Genomic DNA, 22973 nt, shown 5'->3' on the forward strand with positions numbered 1-22973 from the left:
GGCTTCCTAGCATGGCCTCCATGCTCTTTCATAATCTCATCCTAACCCATTTCCAGCTTACTCTCCATAAATCCTATCATTCCTGTTTGATACCCTTCCTGAACTTTCTATTCCATACCTGTGTCAGATCCTTCAAAGAGGAGTTTTCTTGTTTGTTCCCATATCCATTTTCATTTTCCTATTTCAAGGATCCATCTTTTTCAAACTAGATTGTTACAGTAGTTCCAAATTGCTCCACATATATATTTTAAAATTAGTGTTGTAGAGTGCAACTGGGGCAAATATTTCAAAATAAAATTCTAAAATTAAGTTTCATAATATTTCAGGGAATTTCTATAACTCACAAGAAAGACCCAACAAGATCTTGGCATAATGTGACCTGTTCTACCCTCCAACTTCATATCTATGGATTCGCCATCTATTCTAAGCCACCTTCCTCTCATGGTTTGCTTTTCATTTCCTTGAAAATGTAATGCTTCCTCAGGTCATGAAATTTCCTTTAATTTGAATATTCTTCTTGAATACCTCCTTTTATTTATTAAATCACATTTTATGTTTCAAATATTAACTTTGAAATTAAGACTATTTACTTTGCATTTCTTCTTGAAACTCAAAGACCTGAAAGAGTATCACTATTCCCTAAAACAGACAAACAAAAATCCAGAATTATAAGTTCATGACTTTTCTTTAATCTGAGAATTGAATTAATGATACAAACCATACCTCAAAATCGAAGGAGAAGCCTGCAAGGGAAAGAGGAGATGTGAAATGTTTTTACCCAGGATCATGCAGTCAGGCACTGGTGAGAATATGGCTGGAGTTGTTAAGAAATTGGCAGAGATGACTGTGCTCTTACTAACAGATTTAGAGATCTTTGGTGCTGAATATATATAGAGAGAGTTTATGCCTGCTTGCAGATTTTTCTACATGAACCTTACATGATAAAGAAAGATTGCCTGAAGTTCTGAAAAAGGTGTCTAATGATGTAGACTTGAAAAAGGAGATCACAGTAATGTCAGAAGAGGCACAAGGCCCATTCTGACACTCTGTCCCTGTCCCCCCGACACAAAACTTACTGAGGGAAAGGACTTAAACATCATACTCCTCAGGCATTAGTGATGACTGGTGAGAGAAACCCTGTGCAAGTGGTAGGGATATATGCTGGGTACACACTGTAGCTCCAGTACCAGTGGAGACACTGAGAAGTCCAGAGCTAAACCAGTGTCAAGCAGAGACACAGTCTGCTTATGACTAAGGCTTAATAAGAACAATGGGGGATGTTCCTCTTAGAATCTACCACCAGACTAAAAGTTAATTTCTACCAGGTAATGAGTAAAACTCCTGGAATAGAAACAGGAGAACAGGACTTGGAGGTGGGGCTAAGGGAAGGGGAGCAATTCTATAAGGCACATTGCAAAGAGAAGATCTAAATTTGAGGGTTTAGCAGAAATCACAAAACCATATAAGAAATTCTCCCCAACCCTAAAAACTGATTATCACTAGAGGAATTTGATAGCCATGGTGCTCTGAAGGTAACAATAACAATGAAGTAATCTGAATTAAGTTCAATTCCTGACCCTAGCAGGAGAGGCATGTCAATTTTTTTTTTTATTTTATTTTTTTTGCGGTGCTGGGGATTGAACCCAGGGCCCTGTGCTTGTGAGGCAAGCACTTTACCAACTGAGCTATCTTCCCAGCCCATGTCAATTATTTTTAACTCACCCCAAAATAACACACTATCTATGTCTTTATTGTCTTACATAAGACAACCAAACATTGCAAGGTTTATGACAAAGAAAGGAAAAAAAAATTTGTCTTCCAAAAGACAAAAATAATTGAAAGAACCAGGCAGATATTTGACACTGACTGATACTGGAAATTCCTGAATAGAACATGAAAATATGCATAATAAACATGAGAAAGGCCTTCATGAAAAAAGTGGACAGAATATATTATCAAATGGGTCATTTTAGCATAGAAATTGAATATATAAGAAAGAACCACACAAAAATACCAGATTAAATCTGTACAAGACAAGGAGTATCTTCACTGCACCTTTTAGTAAATTTTTTTCATTTAGCAAATATGACTTAGTACATGTGATTCATTATGTTGAAGACAGGACCAAACAAAAATAAGAACATAGAACAAGTTACCAATGGTAATGGGACAATATCAAATGTTCTAACAAACTTACTTTTCAAATCTCAGAAGAAGAGAAAGATTGGGGAGAAGAAATGTTTGGGAAAATAATGGACACAGATTTTCTTTAATTAGTGATAGTCATTAACCACTATTAACCATATGCATGTGTACAGACACAGACACAGATACACACACACACGCACACCCCTAGGCCTGTCATATTTACGTTGCTGGAATTAAATACAAATGAGAAAAACACAAAAGTAACCAGAGGGAAAAAATGACACATCACATAAAAAGAACCAAAGAAAAAAATTACAACAGAGTTCTCATTTGAAATGATATAAGGCAGTGGTGGACTGGTATTTCTTTTTAGATGATATATTTTATTTATTTATTTATTTATCATATATGTATATATACATTTTTTGGTTAATTTTTTTATTTGTTCTAATTAGATGTTCATGGACTGGTAGTTTGAAGTGGAGGAAAAAAAACCCCAAACCCTTCAAACACAGCATTCCATATCCCCACCCTTCTATAGCATTGTAAGTAAAGGAGAAATGATTACTTTCCCAGACAAACAAGCATGTGCGTGCACACACACACACACACACACACACAAACACACACAATTTATTTACTAGTATACTTGCACTATAAGGCATGCCAGGGAAATTCCTCAGGCAGAGATTGTACAATATGAACATATCCAGCAACAAGGAAGATTGCTGGATATGAAATAAATGATGAAAGTAAAATTATTTTTTCTTATACTTAATTGTTATAAAATAACTCTTATGCAAATTAGCGATATGTATCACAGGTATTTATGAATACAAATAAGACACATTTAAAGCTATGTTAAAGTAAAATGTCTGAGGACAATAGTACAATGCATGGAAGGAACTAATTGGTATATTCCATTGTGGGCAGCTTAGTCAGACTATCAAGAAGAATGACATTTCTAAGTAGAGATGAAATTATTAAAAAAAATATATACTTTAATCTCTAGGGACACCATGACACTTTTTGAAATTTAAAAATAATAATTCAGTAGTGGAGATAAATTAGAATTTTAAAAATATTTAATTAGCTCAGGAGGAGTTAATTCTGTATTACATATACTTATTTTATTTTATATGCTTATTTCAGCTTATAGTAATAATTTTAGGAAATGGCTTATTTGTAAATGCCATTCTCCACAAATTAAAATGCCATGAGAGCTGAGGACACATATGGTTGTACATCTGATTGCATCCCAAGAGACTAGACTGAACAATAGACTCCAAAAATATTTGTTGAATAAACAAATAAAATCTACCTGCCTTTGCAAGCAATTTTCTCTGTCACAGATGCCCTTAGTCCTTTTTACTGCCTGAAAATGAGTTCCTAGGTTTTTAAGACACCTTCCCTATTTCCTTAACAACTGGTTCACGAAATCCCTTTATTTAGTATTCACAGCATGTAGTTTGCTAGGTCTGCCATATCAAAATAACATAGACCAGGTGGCTCAAAGAGCAGAAATTTATTTTCTCACAGTTCTGAAGATTGAAAATCTGATATCAAGGTGTTGGTGCTTTTAGTTTTTCCTTAGGCTTCCTCCCTTGGCTTGCAGATAGTTATCTTCTCCCTATGTCTTCATGTGGTCTTTCCTTTATTCAAGAGAATCTTCCAGTGTATTCAAATGACCTCTTTTTATAAGACCAATCCAACTGGATCAGGACCCACTCTGATGACCTAATTTAAATGTAATCAACGCTTTTAAGGTCCTATCTCTAAATACAGTCATATTCTTTGGTATTTGCCATTAGGGTTCCAACGTATGAATTTTGGAAGAAAACAATTTAGTCCTTAATACTTTCTGTCAGTGCTTAATGAAGCAATAGTGGGGTGTGGATAGGTCCAATTATGACCAAGAAATGGGACCTGATTTAGATAAATGCACCACAGTTTCTTGATAATTAAATACTTCAATATTTGCAATGCAACAAAAATTGTGCCAATAGAGTTAAAAACTTTTGATGACATTTCAGAATATGAGAGGATATGAAAAACAATTATTGATGTCATTTTCTAATTGTTGAGCAATCAGAATTGGAAATTTTTACTTTTTACAAGTGTATCATTTAATGTTTTAATTTGGTGATTATTTTAGCAACAGATATTGCTCAGTTTTAGAAAAAATGTTTTCAAGTGGCATTTATAAAATTAAGTACATAAGTTTTTCATGTGCTCATTTGGCATGTTTGGTGTAATTTGTAATTACTAGGTAGACAAGTATACTATCTAGAAGTAGCTGAGATCTAGTGTAATTACACATTAAGTATAATTATTATGATATAATTAGCTACAAAAAGGAGTCATAGAGGTGTAAGTCTTTTCTTGTCATCATAAGCTAAGGTTCAAAAATATCTATGGAAAATTAGAATTGTTATGATTTTTAAAGCACATTATAGCTAATGTTTCCTTTAGTATTGGGAAGAATAATACTACGTGTTCTCTTGGACCATTGGTGAGAATATTTTCCTTTCACCCATTTTCCCAGTTCCTAAGGTACATGGACCATGATTGATGGGACTTATAAATTGTTAATGCATATGACACTCTACCTGTACAAAAGACTGAAAAGTGACATTAAGAAGTCCCGGACCTTCCCTTCTATAGGTTGTCTCAATTTTGTTGACCGCTCTCTTTGCCATGCAGAAGCTTCTTAGTTTGATATAATTGCACTTGTCTATTTTTACTTTTGTTGCCTGTGCCTTTGGAGTCCTATCTAAAAATTTTTGCCTACACAAATGTCTTAAGGTGTTTCTTTTGTTTGTTTTTTTGTAGTAATTTCATCATTTCAGGATTAACATCTAGGTCTTGATCCATTTTGAGTTTATTTTTGTTTATGGTGAAAGTAAGGGATCTAGTTTTATTCTTCTGCATATGTTTATTTATTTATGATAGCACCATTTATTGAAGGGACTGTCTTTTCTCTACTGCATATTCTTTGGTGCCTTAGGATAAGTACTGTTTAAAACAATGTGTGATACATTTCAAAATGACTAGAAAAGTACAAAATACCCAACACATAAAATGGTTAATGATTAAAAAGTTGCAAATGTTTGTTTTCTTGATTTGATGATTATACATAATATACATGTATTAAATTGCCTATAAGGTACCCCCATAAAGATGTACAAATATATATAATTAAAAAAGGAAGTCCAAGATGTAAGGGTGACTCAGGGAGATTAAAAAAATAAAATAAAATCTAAAATTTAAAAAAATGAAATGAGATATACCCAAAATATTTGGAATAAACCTTGTTGGAGCTTCAAGATGCACACATACTGTATTCACAGAATTAAATCTTTAATTTAATGTAATTATATAACATGTATTTAAATAGAATTAGAGAGCTAATATGGATAGATATGCTGATAAAGGAACCAATGAACCAGAAAGTATGTGTGAGATTATTACACAGATAAAGAGAAGGAAAATGATGAGAAAGAAAGAAAACTAATAGATATGAAGAAAAATAATGAAACAGGAAATTTACTAGAGGAGGATGGAAAGGAAGGCAAACATAATATTTAGAGAAATGGCAGTCAAAAACAATAGGATAATTTGCTACTTCTATGCAAAGACTATGTGGAACCATATCTTATATCACACATAGCATCAATTCTCAGTGTACGAAAAATTTTAATGAGAAAAAGCAAACTTCTAAATATTTAGAAGAAAATATACAGGATTATATGTAAGACTTCCTGTTGGAAAATATTTCTTTGCCAAAAATAACTTTTAAATAAGATGATAAAATACAGTAGACAAAGAAAATGATTGTCAAAATCTACAACATTAAAAATTAATAACATTTATTCAGCAAAGACTACTTTAAGTAGATGAAAAATAAATCATAGCCTATAAAATATTGTAACATAAATGGACAAAACAATGGAAGATTGTTATACAAAATATATAAAGGATTTCCACAAATGGACTCGAAATAAACTAATGAAATATTCAATGGAAAAATGGACAAGACATGAAGAGGAAATGTAAATGAACTAGAATTATATAATAAAATGCATCCCTTATAATTTCAAGCTGTCACTTTAAAACCCCTGAACTATTTAATTCTAGATTACTTTTACTCTCTTTACATAATTCATTGTTATTTGTTTCTTCTTTTGATATATTCAGGTTATTCTGCTCCTTACAACAGTACATAACCATGTAACACAAATTCAAGTGTTGTAAGCAGTTGAACATCTTCTACTTATTTCTCCCATTCATTCACAGGAGGATTCAATGGAACTTATATTATAAAACTATTTCTTTTAAAAGATATGTAGTAAATAGTATGCACTACAATATTTGACAATAAGAGAGGACAATTCAGCTGTAAGAGAGGAAGACACACTTTTTTATGACTTGATAGCTATCTTTGTCCTTTAAACTGAGAAGAATAAATTAATATTAACATTGACATGAAGAAGATTTTTTTTTCTTTCTTTTTTTTGCGGTGCTGGGGATCAAACCCAGGGTCTCGTGCTTGCAAGGCAAGCACTCTACCAACTGAGTTATCTCCCCAGTCCATGAAGAAGATATTGAAACAAATAAGGAAAAAAAGAAAATAAATATACTTCTCTAATTTTACCATTGCCAAATTCTGCTGACCAAAACAATACAAGTTCAAATGTGTCAAAAGGTAACATTATAATTAGTATTCCTATCTGTTCCTCACAACTCTTTAGCAGCAGCTGCTTGTTTTAACAGTTGTATTTGTAATGCAGTCTGTGCCGTGACAGACACTAACCAAAGTAAATCAGCAAAATGATTCTCTCTTCTTTTCCAACCTCAGGCTCTGGGCAATCAAAGAAACTATGAACATCTGTCTAGAATCTGATTGCTATGTTCACTGATTCAGTGCACCCAAATAAGCAACAATTAGTCTGTTCAGCATGTGTCAAAAGACCCATCAAGTTAATTCAAATTAAGACAGAATAAATTGAATCCAGTTGGCTTATGCATATTTGTATGCAAAATTTAAACAAGCATCAACTGAGCTATGTTATCTTTTACTGAAAAGCAAAACAAGAAAATATTTTTACATAATTCCAGAAATAATCATTACTCATCATAATTGTACTTACATCATTGTCCAGATACATTTCTTTGGGGCCAAAGATTTTTCTAGTGAAATTAAGTGGACTTTTGTAGTGCATTAGGTTTAAATAATGTAATTCTTCTTATGCTCATTTATCTCATTTCCATTACTTAGCTAGAGGTACACAAACAGATTTCAGACCTTGAGATATATGAATTCCCATAAATTATACTTTTAAAGATGAACCCTCTTCAAGTCAACATCTGGTATCTGTTTCTTAAAGTTTTAAATGAATGACTTAAGTAATCAGGTGACAGATTTCCATCCCACTTATTGGATAGCAATAAGTACCTTTAAATTAAATCAGAGAATCGGAATATTCTGAGAATTAGTAATACTTTGAGAAATCTGACAGGATTTCAGAAGAAGCTAGAATAATTACAATGGTATTCGTTAGTTTCTGTCCCATTTTCAACTGTCACAACTAAACAGTGCCCAGTGTTCCATCTCTATTGAAATTTGTTTGAAGTTACCTAGAAAGTCACCAAATGTACTATACACTATCAAGTTTCTAAGAAGCTCCATAGCAATGCTATATCTCTAAGTAGCACACCAGGTGATACATAACTGAGGGGAAAAAATACAGAATCAGTTTACCAAGCTCTTCAATGTTTACTCTTATTCAATCACAGTGTCCCACTTAGGATACTTCATAGTGGGAGAAGGATAAAGAGACTCTGAGAATCTGTGATTATGACTGAATTTGGCAAAAGAAACAAGAAAAGAAGAGGGAAAAATAAAAGCCTAAAATTTTAGGAAATACAAAACAATATGGCCTCTACTATAGTAGAGAGGAGGTTCAAAATGATCACTGACAAATATCTACCAGGATATGGGCAGGTTTGGGGATGTGAGAATATTTGCCTGAATGTTAGAGCTGGATAAGTTCTGGTAAGTGTCCTCTTTACAAAAATAGAAGAATCTGGTCCCATGTAGACCTAGAGGTATCCCTCCCCTTTCCTTCACCTAAGTGGAATAAACACTAGGTTAACAGGAGGAAACACTGGGTTGGAGAAAAGCATTGTCTGACAGGACATTGTACAAATTGTACTAAATTATGTCTATATAAATAAAAATTAAATTCATACTAATTATACTAAAATATGACTATATTAATTACATATATAATACACTATTAATTTTTATTTTATATGATTTATTACACATACACTTTTGCTACAAATTTTAGCTGCTATTCTTAGCAATAACGTATAAGAAGCTGTGAGAAGTGGATGAAACACAGAGAGGAGGAGGCAGGTGTCAGAAATCAAAAATCAGGTGGGGTGGGCTCACCACGGTTATGATCACCACCACTGAGGCCATGAAGTGCAAGATCCAGAAGATGATGCAGAGGAGAAGACTCAGTGCCTCCAGTGGGAATTTGAGGGGGAAAGGCAGGCCTGGGAAAAGCTTAAAGCTGAGGTGGCCTCCTTGAACCAACAACTGATTGAAGAGGAGCTGGCTACTGTCCTGCAAAAGCCAGAGGAGGAGGAGGAAGAGCTGCTGATGAGAGTCAGAGGTATGAAGATTATTGAAAACCCAACCCTAAAACATGAAGTAAAGATGGAACTCCAGGAAGTCCCACTCAGAGAAGCTAAACACATAGCAGAAGAAGCAGATAGGAAGTAAGCAAAGTGACTCATCATTTTGTGCTTATTGAAGGAGATTTAGAACACAAGGAGGAAATGAGCTGTGCTGGCAGGGTCTGGCTGTTGAGAGATGGATGAGCAGATGGAAGAGAACCTGAACTGTCTGAGTGCTTCTGAAGAGAAGTACTCTGAAAAAGAAGACAAATATGACAGAGATCAAGATTTTTACTGATAAACTCAAGACAGAGACCTGTACTGAGTTTGCTGAGACAGGTGACCAAACGGGAATAGACAATAGATGATTTGGAAGGTGAGCTGAAATGCACGGTAGAGGAGCATCTCTGTACTCAAAGGATGTTGGACCAGACTCTGCTTGACCTGAATGAGATGCAGAACTCCCCAGTCCTGTCCTGCTGCTGCTCCATCATCTGACCCTGACTTGCCTGAGGCCAGCCAGCCTGAAGCTGAGGGCTGATTTTTTATTGTAAGCCTGCTTTTTCCTTTCAACACCTCCTCTATCCCCACCTCTCTTGTATTTTTTACCAAAAAACCTCTGTCTTTCTCCCAGAGATTCCAGTTGGGCTAGGAGCAACATTTAAAAGAATGTGAGCCCAATTTGCAGTGTCTTTAAAAGCATGTTGTGATATACATACTTTGCAATTAGTTTTTTGTTGTGGTAACTACCTTTTGTAAAACATTTCAAATAATTCAACAGCTCTGAATCTGCAACCTAATGCCCTTCTCGATTTTGGAAGGTATATTAGTCAGGGTTCTCTAAAGGAACAGAATCAACAGGAAGTATGATTACGAAAGGGGATTTATTAGATTGGCTTACACGACAAGAAACTGGGTAGTTCACAATGACAGTCTGCAGGCTAGAGAGCTGGAAGAACCAGTAGCTGTGCAGTCCAAAAGGCAGAAGACCCAGAACAAGAAGGATCAACAGTGCTATCCTAGTTCGAGACCAAGGCTTCAGGAAACTACCTAGAGAATCATTGGCAGAGTTCGCTTTGGAAGAGTGAAGAAGCAAGAGTCAGATATCCTCAGAGGATCGATGCAGTGATCAAGAACTGGTTGAAGAAGAGTGGAGCTTGCATCTGCATCTGCTTCCTTGTTCTTCCAACTTTTATTCCATCCTGTTGGGTGGTGCTGCCCATGCTTAGGGAGGGGCTCCACTCAGTTCACTATCCCACATTCCAATCATTCCTAGACACGCCCTCATTGACACACCAAGAAGCCTCTTAATCATTGGCATCTCTTAACCCAATCAAGTTGACAATTCAAATTAACCATTACAGAAAGTAACTTTTCAGCCTAATCCATATTACCCTCTGCATAGAGAAAGAAAAGAGGTATAGGCCTGTCCTACTGAGAGCTACACAGAACCCAGAAAGACTCTGTGATGGTAAACCTCATTGATCTGTACAAAGTAGCAACCAAATAAGACAAAATCAGAAAATGATCCTAAGAGGAGTTAAGAGGAATTAGCCAAAAAACAAAGATGGTGCTACTTAGGTGTTCTGTGTGTGTTTGTGTTTAATATATCTTTGCACAATTTAATTTTTAGTTTTTATTTTTTTCATCAGAAATGGTCAAATGAAGATGGTGAGATCTTTGAGACTTTTTGCTTTTGTCCTGCTGTGGATTGAGCCTAGTGCCTCATCTATACTCAGCAAGCATTCTACCACTGAGCCATATCCTCAACCCTTAGACCCAAGTTTTTACCCCATCTCAAACTGCTTCTCGACTGTTCACAGAATATCAGGGGACTCTTAATCTTGACCACTTCATTGCTGTCCTGTTTTCTTGAAAGAAAGAAGATAATGTTTTTGCCACTGGTTTAGTCATATGAAATTCATCTCATTACCCTTTTCTGGGTCTGAAGCTGCTGTCCCTAAAAGGGCCATCTCATTGTGCTTTGTTTCAGTCAGTGCTGGAAAAGTTTTGAATAACTTACGTACAAAACTTTTAAAGTTTTATATTATTTTGAAACTTGAATTCTTTGGGGTTGAGGGGTACCTGATTACCTCATCTACCCTCTGGACTGGTAGTGTGCTGATCTTTCAAAGTTTCTTTCCCTACCAAATCCCCACTATTAGGTGAGGTTTCTATGAGGTCTGTTAGGTGTGAATACTGCAGCTTATTGGACTAAAATGTGGTCCTTAGTTGGGAAACAAGAGAAACCAATAGTGTAACACTGTTTTCACACTGAATATTATATTAACAAGTGTCTTTTTGAAATAAAGAACCAGTCCCTCAAAAAAAAAAAAAAAAAAAAAGAAAGAAAAAGAAAGGAAGTAAGGAAGAAAAAGACAGTAAAAGAAGCAATAATTAACATAAAGCTCAACAGGTTAAGAAATGCTGACAGAGACTTTCTGCTAGAAGTTGATAATCGTTGGGAATATTTCCAGTAGCTATTCTCTAGAGCAGAACTTTGTCTTTAAAGAGTCCTGATGCAGCAGATGAGGTGTCTGGTCTTAATGGGATAGAGAAAAAGTTCAATTTGTGTCAAGTTTTCTGACACTGTGTACATGTGTGTGTGTTTGTGTAGGTGTGCACACAAACACATACATAATTGGGTGTGTACGTGAAGCCTTAAACATAAGACTATTGAAATCTAGTTATACTGGAACCTATTAAATAATCAGATTCAGGTCAAAAGTTCTGTAGTCATTACCTATTTTCAAGTCACATTGATCCCGTTTTCTATTTTTTCTCATTTTTTTATTGGTGCATTGTAGGTGTACATAAGAAGGCTGTGGAATGTCATGAACTTGCCCATGAAGATGCTGTTAGACTTCTGAGACAAGAATCATACAATCCAATCATTTTCATTAAAATCATGTCCATTTGAACAATTTTAGTGCTTAGCAGGTATGAGAATGGACACACATAGTTGTTTAGTCAGCTATTTCACTGCTGTGACCAGAAGACCTGATGAGAACCTGAGTAGGAAAATTTTATTTTGGGTCTCATGGTTTCAGAGGTCTCAGTCCATAGATAGTCAGCCCCATTCCTCATGTCTCAAGACAAGGCAAAACACCATGGTGAAAGAGTGTGGCAGAGGAAAACAGGTCAGGACATGGTCACCAAGAAGCATAGAGACAGAGCTACACTCTTCAGGAACAAACTATAAACCTCAAAGGTACACCCCCCGATGACCCACTTCCTCCAGTCACACCCTATCTTCCTACAGTTACCACCCAGTTAATCCTTATCAGAGGATTAATTCACTGATTAGGTTAAGGCTCTTAACCAATCACTTCATTCTAAACTTTCTTGCATTATCTCAAATAAGAGCTTTGGAGAGACCCTTAACATCTTAATCATAACAATAATTCTAATCTATGTGTGGTTCACTTTACTCGGGTATTATTTAATCCTAAGGAGTAGGATCCAGGAGTCAGAATATGGGTCCATAGCAAAGTTTCACAAAGACGTTTACTTTTGAATCCCATTTGAAAATCACATTCAAAAGGCTACCCTTGCTCTTTTGAAAGAAACTTTGCCAAAACAGATCCAATTCCAATGATGGGGGATGGGTTGTGGGGGTTGAGCGTTCCTTAGCTATCCCACGGTCTCTGCTGAGAACTGAGTCTGCTCATGGGTAATTCCTCCTAACTGATACCTAGAGGATACTTGTCCTGATGTTCTTCTCACATTCAAACTTGCTGCCTCAGAAATATTTAGAGGTTTTGGAGATACTGTGCTGAGGTAAGGGAATCAGACCGGAGGAGGCAAACTTATACGCCTGTTTCTTATTTTGCTATGTTTCATTTGAAAGGCATAGGGCCCTGCCTTAATAGCGAGAATGACAGAAGTGAGCACCCCTGTGCACGACAAGGAGAAAGTACAACCTAGAGGTTGAAGTTTGCCCTGAACTCAGAGGCAAATAGAGCCATTCTGAAACACCTCGTCTCCAGGAGGTAGGTAGAAATACTAAGATTAATACATCCTCTCTCATCTGTAAACCAGACAGAATTTTCTATTCCCTTGAGCTATTCTGGGAATTCAGGGTGGCATAAGAATAAATAAGTTAAGAGACATCTGTTTTATCTAAATTGGCTATTTTAAAGCAAACTATGAGGATACTTACTCTCTTTGAAATCTCTTGTCTTTCAGTCATTGTTATATCTGTGAGAATTCCTATTTCTATATTTACTTCTCATTTTGAATGTTTATCTTTACATGCTTCCGTGTGATTTCCTAAAAACAAGGATATTGTCTTATAACTCTGACACAAGTATAAACAATCAGCCAATGAACAGTGATATAATATTATTATGTAATCTGTAGACCTTATTAAAATATCACCAATTATTCTAGGATCCAATCCAGGATCACATGTTGCTTTAGTTGTCTTGCCTCTTTAGTCTCCTTTCATCTGGATTAATTCTTTTACATCCTCTTTGAACTTGAATTTTTGGACAATTATTTTTCATACTACCCTTTAATTTGAATCTGGATGATTTTCTTTGTAATTAGATTTGTATACTAAATATTTTCCAGGAAGACTGTGGAGTGATTAAGTTCTTTTAATTACATGTCAGAAGAAGCATTGTATTGATTTGTTCCAACACTGATAATTCTAAATGTGATAACTTTGTAAACTCGATATCTTCTCTCTGTCTACAGTGTAAAATTATTTTTTCTTTTCATAAATTAATATCTTGTTCGGACATACATGAAAACTATGCACATATTTTTTTTTCATTATACTCTGTCTGCTAATATTAGCATCCAGAGACATGTGTTGGGGGAATTAGCTCAGGGACAGACTGCCGGCCTAGCACAGGTAAGACCCTGGGTTTCATCCTCAGCAAGCTCCCCCTCCATAAAAGCAAGGAAATAAGAAGAACAAACAAACACACACACACACACACAAATCAAGAGCATTCATAGATAATTCTTGTCCAAACAACTACTACTTTCATGATTTACAAATGACAGTTTTTCTATTTTGTGTATACTTTCTACAATCATTCCTTATCCCTATTTATTTTTACACCAAGAAAAACTAATACACACTCTCTTTTTTCTATGGATTATAGTACATCATTATAATTACTTTTTGCTTATATTTCCCAGACTAAACCAGTGGGATTTTCTTCAACACAGTTTTTGTGTCCTATGCACATGCTCCAATCTTTTTGAGCACTTCCTTACTTCCTGTTGCAGGATCAGCTTGTACTTTTGTCTCCTACCCTTCCTACCTTTGGAACTGCCCATTTCTTTTTCCTTTTACTGAAAGGGATACAAGATATCTGAATTTAAATTCACATGATCCCTCTAATTCATATGAAAGTGAACAACATTTATTCTAGCCTTTTCTCTTCCATTTCTATATTTACAATGCTGACTGAAATCAAGAAATCTGGCTTTCGAGTCCAAAAAGTACTTATTTTCTTTATTCTAGAATACATGTAAAAAAACTTCATAATATTTAGTCCATCCCCAGAACTGTACATAATAAAGGCCACATCCAGTTAACTCACATTTAGAAATTGCATTTAAAAAAAATAACCCAATAGATCACATTAAATTTAGTCTGACTCATCTTTCCTAATAAGATAACTCATCTAAAGAGATTCTAAATGCCGTTGGATTCTTTCTAATTTTCTTTAATTTTTTTATAGTGTAATCTTTGTGTCTTAGCTGTATGAATGCACCTTGTTTTTCCACCCCTACAGCAATCTAGTTAAACTTCTAAATTTTTACTTCTCTAAGGAACATAAATGTTTCTTGACTGGTTTCTTCATGAGTTTAAAATCCATCATATGCAGAAGAGAAATGAGTTATGCAATAATATATTCCTGCGATAGTTATCTTCAGAGCAAACTTTGAAAAAAAGTCTGCAAAATAATTTCCCATATCTGCCCAGTATATAAGATCTCTCCAGCAACAAAAAATTTTAAATTATTACCATTAGCCATTATAATAGCATGTGATATTACATATTTCCAAAATACTTAATTTTTATTTATTAATATTTATTCTGCATTTGAGTTGACAGTTTTCATCATAGCAAAGTTCCCTTCCAAAGAAAGCAATATGTCAGTATTTTTACTCATATAATTTATTTTCTTTCAGAGTCATGTTACCTTCATTCTTGGTAAAATGATCATTTCCACGGCAATCTCTTCCAATTCATCTGTTCAAATTCCAGCTAAACAGCAGCCAAATGTTTAAGTTTCCTATCCTGCAGATTGGAAGAATCGTTGCATAGCCCTTTCTTTTTGCTAGAGCTCTTTAGAATAAATTTCTAAACATAAAAGCAAACTTTTAACCTCGATCAAATTTATAATTTTTTGTGTGTGTATGTGTGCTTTTTTTTTTAACTGAAGGTTTGGATTTTTATTGTTTAAGTAAAATGAAACTGGTGAATATATAATAAACCTAAAATCAAGTTTGATTTAATGAAGATACTGAAATATCAGGTGATACCTGGTAAAATTATGCAAATTGTTCAATATCTGGTTGGTATGTTTTTATAATAGGCTTGAGGAACTTAATTTGATTCAAAAGTACTTATAAACCAAATGGGGAATATTTGTATTTCTTTCACTCATCATATACTATGGAAAATAAATTAAACTAAGTTAATATACAGAGATAAAATTGTGCTTTATGAGTATGAGAACCATTTAAAGATATTGGATACCATGTAACTTTAAGAATGTTATCTTAACCAAGATGATAATAATATGGTACTTTAAGCAGACACTAAGATGAACAAGTCATTTCTACCTAGTTTGCATTGCAAAGAAATTATCTGTTTTTTCTCATTGGATTTGAAACATTAAGACAGTCTTTTCCTTGGCAGAGTATATAGACATTGCATTTTCTGCAGATGCTATCTTCATTTGAAGCTTCAATCCAATGACCTTTAATACTTATTGCTGTTAACAAGAATGTGGCCCACCTTAATCCACTGTCAAAGAGATCCAAGGAAGATGGCACAGGGACATGGAGAGAATGTGTGAACACAGAAGGGGTTATCATGAAAATGAAAAATACAAATAATGGATAAATATTAATAAATACATTTTCAAATAAAAAACAAATATACCATTTCATGTGGACCATTTCAGGAAGTTATTCACATAAGTATTACCCTGGAAAGGTACGTAATTTTAAAAATAGTCTATTTCCTTTTCTACAAACTGATCATTAAAAAAGAAATCAAGAAAATAGCATCAAGAAAACAGAGAAGACTCTTGGTCCAAATAGTTGGGCTTAGGTGAATTGATATTATCTGCTGACCTTGATATTTATTAGACATTATATGACAGACTGACTTTTATAATCAGATTATTTTTAAAAATGGAGATAGGAAAAATTGACAAGTTTATTATTCTTGTTCACCTCAAGAGTTCATTTTAACACCTCCTGTTTTACTCATTAATGCTGGCTTTGACCTTCAATCTAAAATTCTATGAATCTATGAATCGTTCTATTCATGATATAATACAAAACTGACCCTGTACTTCATCCTCTATGAAATATATTACTGTACACTGTGAAATGAAATTATTTTCACCTTGTGATTGTGGCTATATTCCTGATGCTAGTAGGTTGCAAATTCCAGATGAGAAACATTTGGAAGGAAATAGGAGTTTAATGAGCAACTCAATTGATATTTGAAGAATCACCTATTCAGATTGAGAAAAAAACATTCATTTATCTTACCACTGCATCCCCTAAACCTACTTCATCTGTAAAACCTGCTTCATTTATTTCCTTACACTTCCATTATCCATCGTTCCTTACTATAAGAAAACTGTTCATAGTATTTCACAATTCAATTTTGATTTTTTGAGGAAGAAAAGTTTATTGACAACTTACTGTTCTCTTATTGTGCATTTCAGAATAATAATTAGTGGTTTAGGAAGAATACATAAATTGGAAACAATGGCTGACATGGTAAGATTATCTACCGCCTCCTTCTTAAAAGTTTATTGGTGTGATAGGGTTAAATCCTAAAAAATGTTTCTTGCTTCCAAGTTCAAAGTAGTAAGTTCCTGAGTTGGAGCAGTTTCTTGCCAGACTTTCATCTTTGGTGAGTATTTCCCAGTTGTTTCTGAAATGACTCCCTCTGAGGATATTGTTGAAATGTTGTGTGCACTGCAGCTTGTCAAAGCCAAGAAATGATGCAGAGTCGCTCACATGAGCTCTTCTAATTGTTCTTGTACTAGCAACTGAGGAATTCTCACAGATGGGTTTATCATAACACTTTGTTAGCATTTTTGTATAACAAATGCCTTTTCATCCTAAGGAAACCCTGGAGAAAAATACAACATTCAGGAATAGGATTTGAATATTAATTAATTGATGCTTCAAGTTTAAAGTTGTGTTTTTAATATGCTAAATATACATGGTAAATTTTGCTTATAAAATTAAATTGAAATTTCTTCAGGTTTTATGTGAAATTCATAGTATCTGATTTTTAGTGAATCATTTTAAGTTTATTTAAAATTTTATTTGAGAAACTTTCATTTTAACATCTAATAAAATATAAATGATTAGGAATTTTTGTATGTTTGCAATTATTTTCAATCAGTCTTTGGGGTGAACTTTGATTACTTGTAGATATTTCAAAAAAGGATTTACACGCTCCAGTAGTATCTGTTACTAAATTGGAATATGATGTATTGACTAGGATTGGGTTTGTTTGCTTTTTGACTAAAACATATTTTTTTAGCAATGTCTTTGTATAATTTGTTGCAGAAACTAATATTGAAGTTACTAATGTCCTATAAGGAAGGTGCTGAATAGAGTATTGCTTTTATACTTTCATTTACAACTTTAGTGCGTTCATTGTTATGACTGCTAATCAAAAAGGAAATATATAATTAGTACTGATTTCATCAGGTACACATTTTAAGAAAGAAACATTTTAAATTTCAAATAGGTCTTAGGTTTCCTTGAAATAATGATCCATTGTTTAATTTTGCCTATTGTTTTTGAATTCTTTTAAGCTTATCCAATTTTTACTTTAGTAGAGAGAATAACTTTATTTAGGATTGTATGGGTTCTTTATTGTCTAATTTTGCTAAGGTATACTAAAATTATCTTTCTCCCATACTTCATATTATTTCTGATGTCAATAAATGAACTACCCTACTTAATGTGAAAAAATGACATCATTGTCCATCTGTTATCTTTATTTTCTCTTAGTGAAATTATGATTGATTTATTAACACATTTTCAAATAACTTTATGGTTAACCCTATTATATCAACAATCTGTCAATTACAATTTATTTAAATTAAAGATCTGTGGTTTATTTGCTTGCTTTATCAGTGGTATTGTGTTATTAATTATGTATAACAATACAACCACTAACTGCAAAACTTTAAAAAGTGATGCATTTTTTTCATGTCATCAGTAAGTACTGTTTATCTTTCTTGTGTTCTAGGAATATAGAAAGGTGTTTAAACTAAAAAAAGAAATAAAAGAATCATTCTGAAAACTGTCAGTGGCCAAAGTTTAAAATAATCTATAGTCGGCAATGTAAAAATGATAATTCATGGGAAATATTACCTTTTTACTGGAATGCAAAACTTAAAGTGAACTGTATCTAATATAATAAATAAAAAAAATAGGTGAAAGCAGGAATGCAATAAACCAGCAATTTCCAGTTATAATGATATAATAATTTGACTATTTCCAACTTTTAAAACATTTATAACCAAAGGGGACATTTTGATTTCAGAAGGTCCCTGGATGTGCAGGATTGAGAGTATTTTATAGAGTGTTATCAGACAGAGGCTCAATTCCTTCAGAGGCTGGCCAGAAAAGGTGGCCAAAATACAACAGGGAGCCCTGCAGCTTTATGAAATTACCTCAAAAAGGATGGCAGGGATCTGCTCTGAGATTTCTTAAGAGTTTAAATATGACTTTTATCTTCCTTTGGTATAATTTAGAGTAACCTTGGAAGACATTTTCTGTTAAAGGTTTCCTCTTAAAAATCAATTCATACTTCTCTGTTTTCCCATTTTAAGACATGGCCTTCATTTTAAAGACCTATATTTTTTCAAAAAATGACTATTTTATTTATTACTAGAAAACTGATTATCTATCAGGAATAGAGAGACTGGTAAATATAGTTAGAATTTTAATATTCTATTTCATTCTATTTACAAAGATGTACTTTTTATTAAAAAATGAAATTTAATGTTAAAAGCTTTCTCTTAGAACATTTAATATTTGGGGGAATGGGGTGTAACTGGGTCTTAGAGTGCTTTGCCTAGAATGTGTGAGGACCCATGTTCAATTCTTAGCACATAGAAAAGAAACTTGATATTTGGGACATTTGATATGTCTGACTCTTAATTTAAATGACATTATTATTATGTTCAGTTTTAAAGAAGAAGACCACATATATTTTGTTTAATTAGTGTTCATATTAGAAGACATTAAATATAGACCTCGGTGGTCTTATTTCCCAATATAAATTTGATGAGGGAAATTTCTTTGAAGCATCTTCCTAGAATAAATATAAATCACAATTCATGGGGGTAATTTGGCCAAGGTTATTTGTTAATTTCAAACTTCATCGAATTATCAAGTCTAAGGTGTGTGTGTACCTATGTGTATATAGTGTTAATTATATTAAACATTTAAATTAACAAAAAAGTATTCTGAGCCAGGATTGAGCAGTAGTTGATTTCTCTAAGGAATGAGAGAAAAATAAGGACTTCAGTCCATAAATTCAGTTACCTGGGTATGTAGATGTGGACCTTCAACTGCCCTGGTAGAGATATCAATATTACTACTTTCATTGCCTTGAGCTCTGAAGAAAGCCTACAGAACTCTGATCAGTGAGAGATTAATCAGCTCACCATTTTCTGTCAATATCTCTACCTTCACTTCTTTAGACATGTCCAGAGCAGGCAAAGCAACCATAGAGAACTCACCTTATCCTCCTCAGGTAGTATGTTCTGTATTTCACCTTTCATCTTCCTTCCACCTTCAAGGAGAGACAAACGACTATATTCCAAGAATATGCTGATTTGATATCTTATTGTAGTTTGGCAATTTGTACTATAGAAATAAGAACCCTTGGTGCTTAGTATCATTGTAAGAGCTCTAAAACTCTCCTTAGTTGGAAAACAGGAACTCTACTTCATTTGTGTGTGAAAATGTGGTAGATGAGTATAGCAACATTATTGTTGTAGATTCACTAGGATCCCTTTATTGCTTCAGTGTGCTTTCTTTCCAGATTTGTAACTTTCTTTAGAGGGATGTTCTTGTGTTATTGAGAGTTGGAAGTATTTGGGAGTTTGAGAGTTTATGTCCCTCTGGGTGGCCCTTAATCAGTTTCCTGACTGGTGAGTGAATTTGAAAATCCAACTGTCTTGCTTTGGGCAGGTCAAACAATGTGGTGTAATTTATGCTCCAGAGTTCACCATGGGATCAGATAGAATTGGGATTTTGCTTTTTTCTTCCTTTTTCTGCTTTCCTCATTTCTTTCGGATTTCTTTTGGGAGCACTGCTTTAATAAATCACTTGCACACAAATCCTGTCACAGTATCTGCTTCTGGGGAACCTGACCTAAGCCAAGAAGATTTTTCTATAGCTATTCAAAATAGTATTAATAAAAATTTTTAGTCACATAAGAAAATGATTTTTATATGGATAACCCATGTGCGTGTGTGTTTGTAAAAAAAAACAGATGGAAGGAAAGGAATGCATTAAAATATTGAAGACTTCTGGTTTGACAAACATGGTTCACTGAAATAATGCACAAACTGGAAATGAAAATTAGAATAATATATAACCAAAATAGATTTTATATATACATATATATATATATATATATATATATACACATGCATATACATATGCATGTGTGTGCATATTTTTGTATATTCCCAGGTGTGAGGAATGTACTTGTCTTGAGCTCATATATAAAATGGAGCAAATATTGAGTTCCTATTGATTTCATTTGAAATCTCCACAATTTACCAACTTTACCATGACTGAGAGCTGAGACTGCATTTATACTACCAGTGTATTCCAAGAATCATCAAGGAGTTTTAAAAATGTAAAACGAGACAATAGGATGGGTATTTAGGAAACTAGAAATAAATGGAAAGTGAAAATCTGTTCAAGAACGTGGTGCAGTTTGGGTTTCCTTAGGAAACAGACTCTAAGTCAGAGATCAGCATGTAGTTGATTTATTAGAAGGATCCCTGGAATCAACTCTTGTGGAAGGGAGAGGAAGGAAACAGGATAAGGCAGTGGGTAAAACTGATTGTAACACAGTATTGAAGGAGGCTTCCTTGCAAGGGGAATCTGAAGCGGGATCATGCTGCCAACTGGGAACTGGGGAGAGCAATCCCGGCATCTCCACTCTATTAAGATTAGTCATTTGAGGAGAGAAATTCCAAGAAGAAAATACCTGGGGCCAGGTGGCTATCATCAGCTAAGGCAATCCAGATGGGGTTTATCTGCTAATAACTGCCAGCAACACAGCTGTACCTGGGGAAATGAGCCCTTCCTTCCTTTGTACTGGGGATTGAATCCAGGGGCACTTAACCTCTGAGCACAACAGCCCCAAACCTTTTTTTTTTTTTTTTCCAAATTTTATTTAGAGACGGTCTCACTGAGTTGCTTAGGGTCTTGCTGAGTTACTTTGAACTTGCCATCCTCCTGTCTCTGCCTCCTGAGTTGCTGGGATTATAGGCATGCGTGGCTGTGCCCAGCCAAGCCCTCCAAGCCCTTCATTTCTAAATGAAGATTGAGCAGAGTATCACAGGGTGACACAAATTTCTGTTAATAATTCAAAAGAAATGTTCAAGCTAAATGATAAAAATCTGTAAGTGTTTCTTTCTGAGTAAATAATCAGTCAAATTTGTGGTTATAGCCACTTAATGTTAGTTTTATCCTAGAGGGAGTAGTCATTAGTAGAAGCATGAATTATAAGAATGAGAAGCAATAAGAAAATATACCTGGCATTTCACGCTGCTCCAGGACGCAAGATTCAAAAGAGGAGATAGTGAGAGACTTGAGACCAACTCAAAGCTGCGGGGTGAGTCTCTCCTGTTGGGGAGGCGTCCTGGATGGGGCGGTAGCCCCGGACCGCAGGGAATTTGTGAAGTGGAGTTGCTCGGCGAGACACCCCTCCCCCCGCTGGGGCGGTAAACACGGACAACTGGGATCAACGTAGAGGAGGCGGCTCAGCATAGCGCTTGGACTCGAGGAGCCGCTGGGGCTCCGGGCGGCTGCCTGGGGAGGAGCTGGGTGGCGAGCTGTTTGGACCCAGAACAACTGATTCTGAACACCGGGGGGTTGCCCGGAGGAAGAGGAGGAGCGCGGCGAGATGCTTGGTCTAGGAGTGACTGCATCAGAGCCACGGGCGGTTGCCAGAGGAGGAGCTGCGTGGTGAGCTGTTTGAACTCAGAGTGGGCGCTCCTGAGTGCCGGGAGGTTGCCCGGAGGAGGAGGAGGAGCGCGGCGTGTTGCTTGACCTGGGAGTGACTGCATCAGAGCCGCGGGCGGTTGCCGGAGGAGGAGCTGCGTGTCGAGCTGTTTGAACTCGGAGCAGCTGCTCCAGAACACTGGTGGCCTGCCTGGAGGAGGAGAGCGGTGGGACGCTTAGTCTGGGAGTGACTGCATCAGAACCACAGGCGGTTGCCAGAGGAGGAGGCGAGTGGTGAGTTGATTGGACTAAAAGCGACCGCTCCTGAACACCGGTGGCCTGCCTGGAGGAGGAGCGTGGTGAGTCACCTGGTCTCGGAGCCACCGCTCCTGAACACCCGGGGGGGCTACCCCAAGGAGGAGGAGGAGGAACAGGGCGGGTCACTTGGACTTGGAGTGACTGCCTAGGGCTACGGGTGGTTGGCGGGAGGAGGAGACCCGAAGTGAGTTGTTTGGACTCCTAGTGACTGCGTTGGAAACCGGGCGGCTGTCCGGAGGAGAAGGTGTGTGGTGGGTCTCTGGGTCGGAGCTATTGTACGGGGCTCCAGGTGGTGGCTCAGGGGAGGGGCTGCATAGCCAGGCGATTGGTGCAGAGCAGGGTCCCAGGAGCTAGGTGGCTTCTTGCTGGAAGAGCCTCACAGAGACACG

The 22973-nt window shown here is 35.5% G+C and overlaps 1 pseudogene; it reads left to right on the forward strand.

Annotated features, from left to right (window-relative positions):
• Positions 1-5560: 5560 nt before the first annotated feature.
• On the forward strand, positions 5561-9333 carry LOC124992217 (tropomyosin alpha-3 chain-like; annotated as a pseudogene).
• Positions 9334-22973: the final 13640 nt, after the last annotated feature.

The sequence above is a fragment of the Sciurus carolinensis genome, chromosome 1 (assembly GCF_902686445.1).
Source record: "Sciurus carolinensis chromosome 1, mSciCar1.2, whole genome shotgun sequence".
NCBI lineage: Eukaryota > Metazoa > Chordata > Mammalia > Rodentia > Sciuridae > Sciurus > Sciurus carolinensis.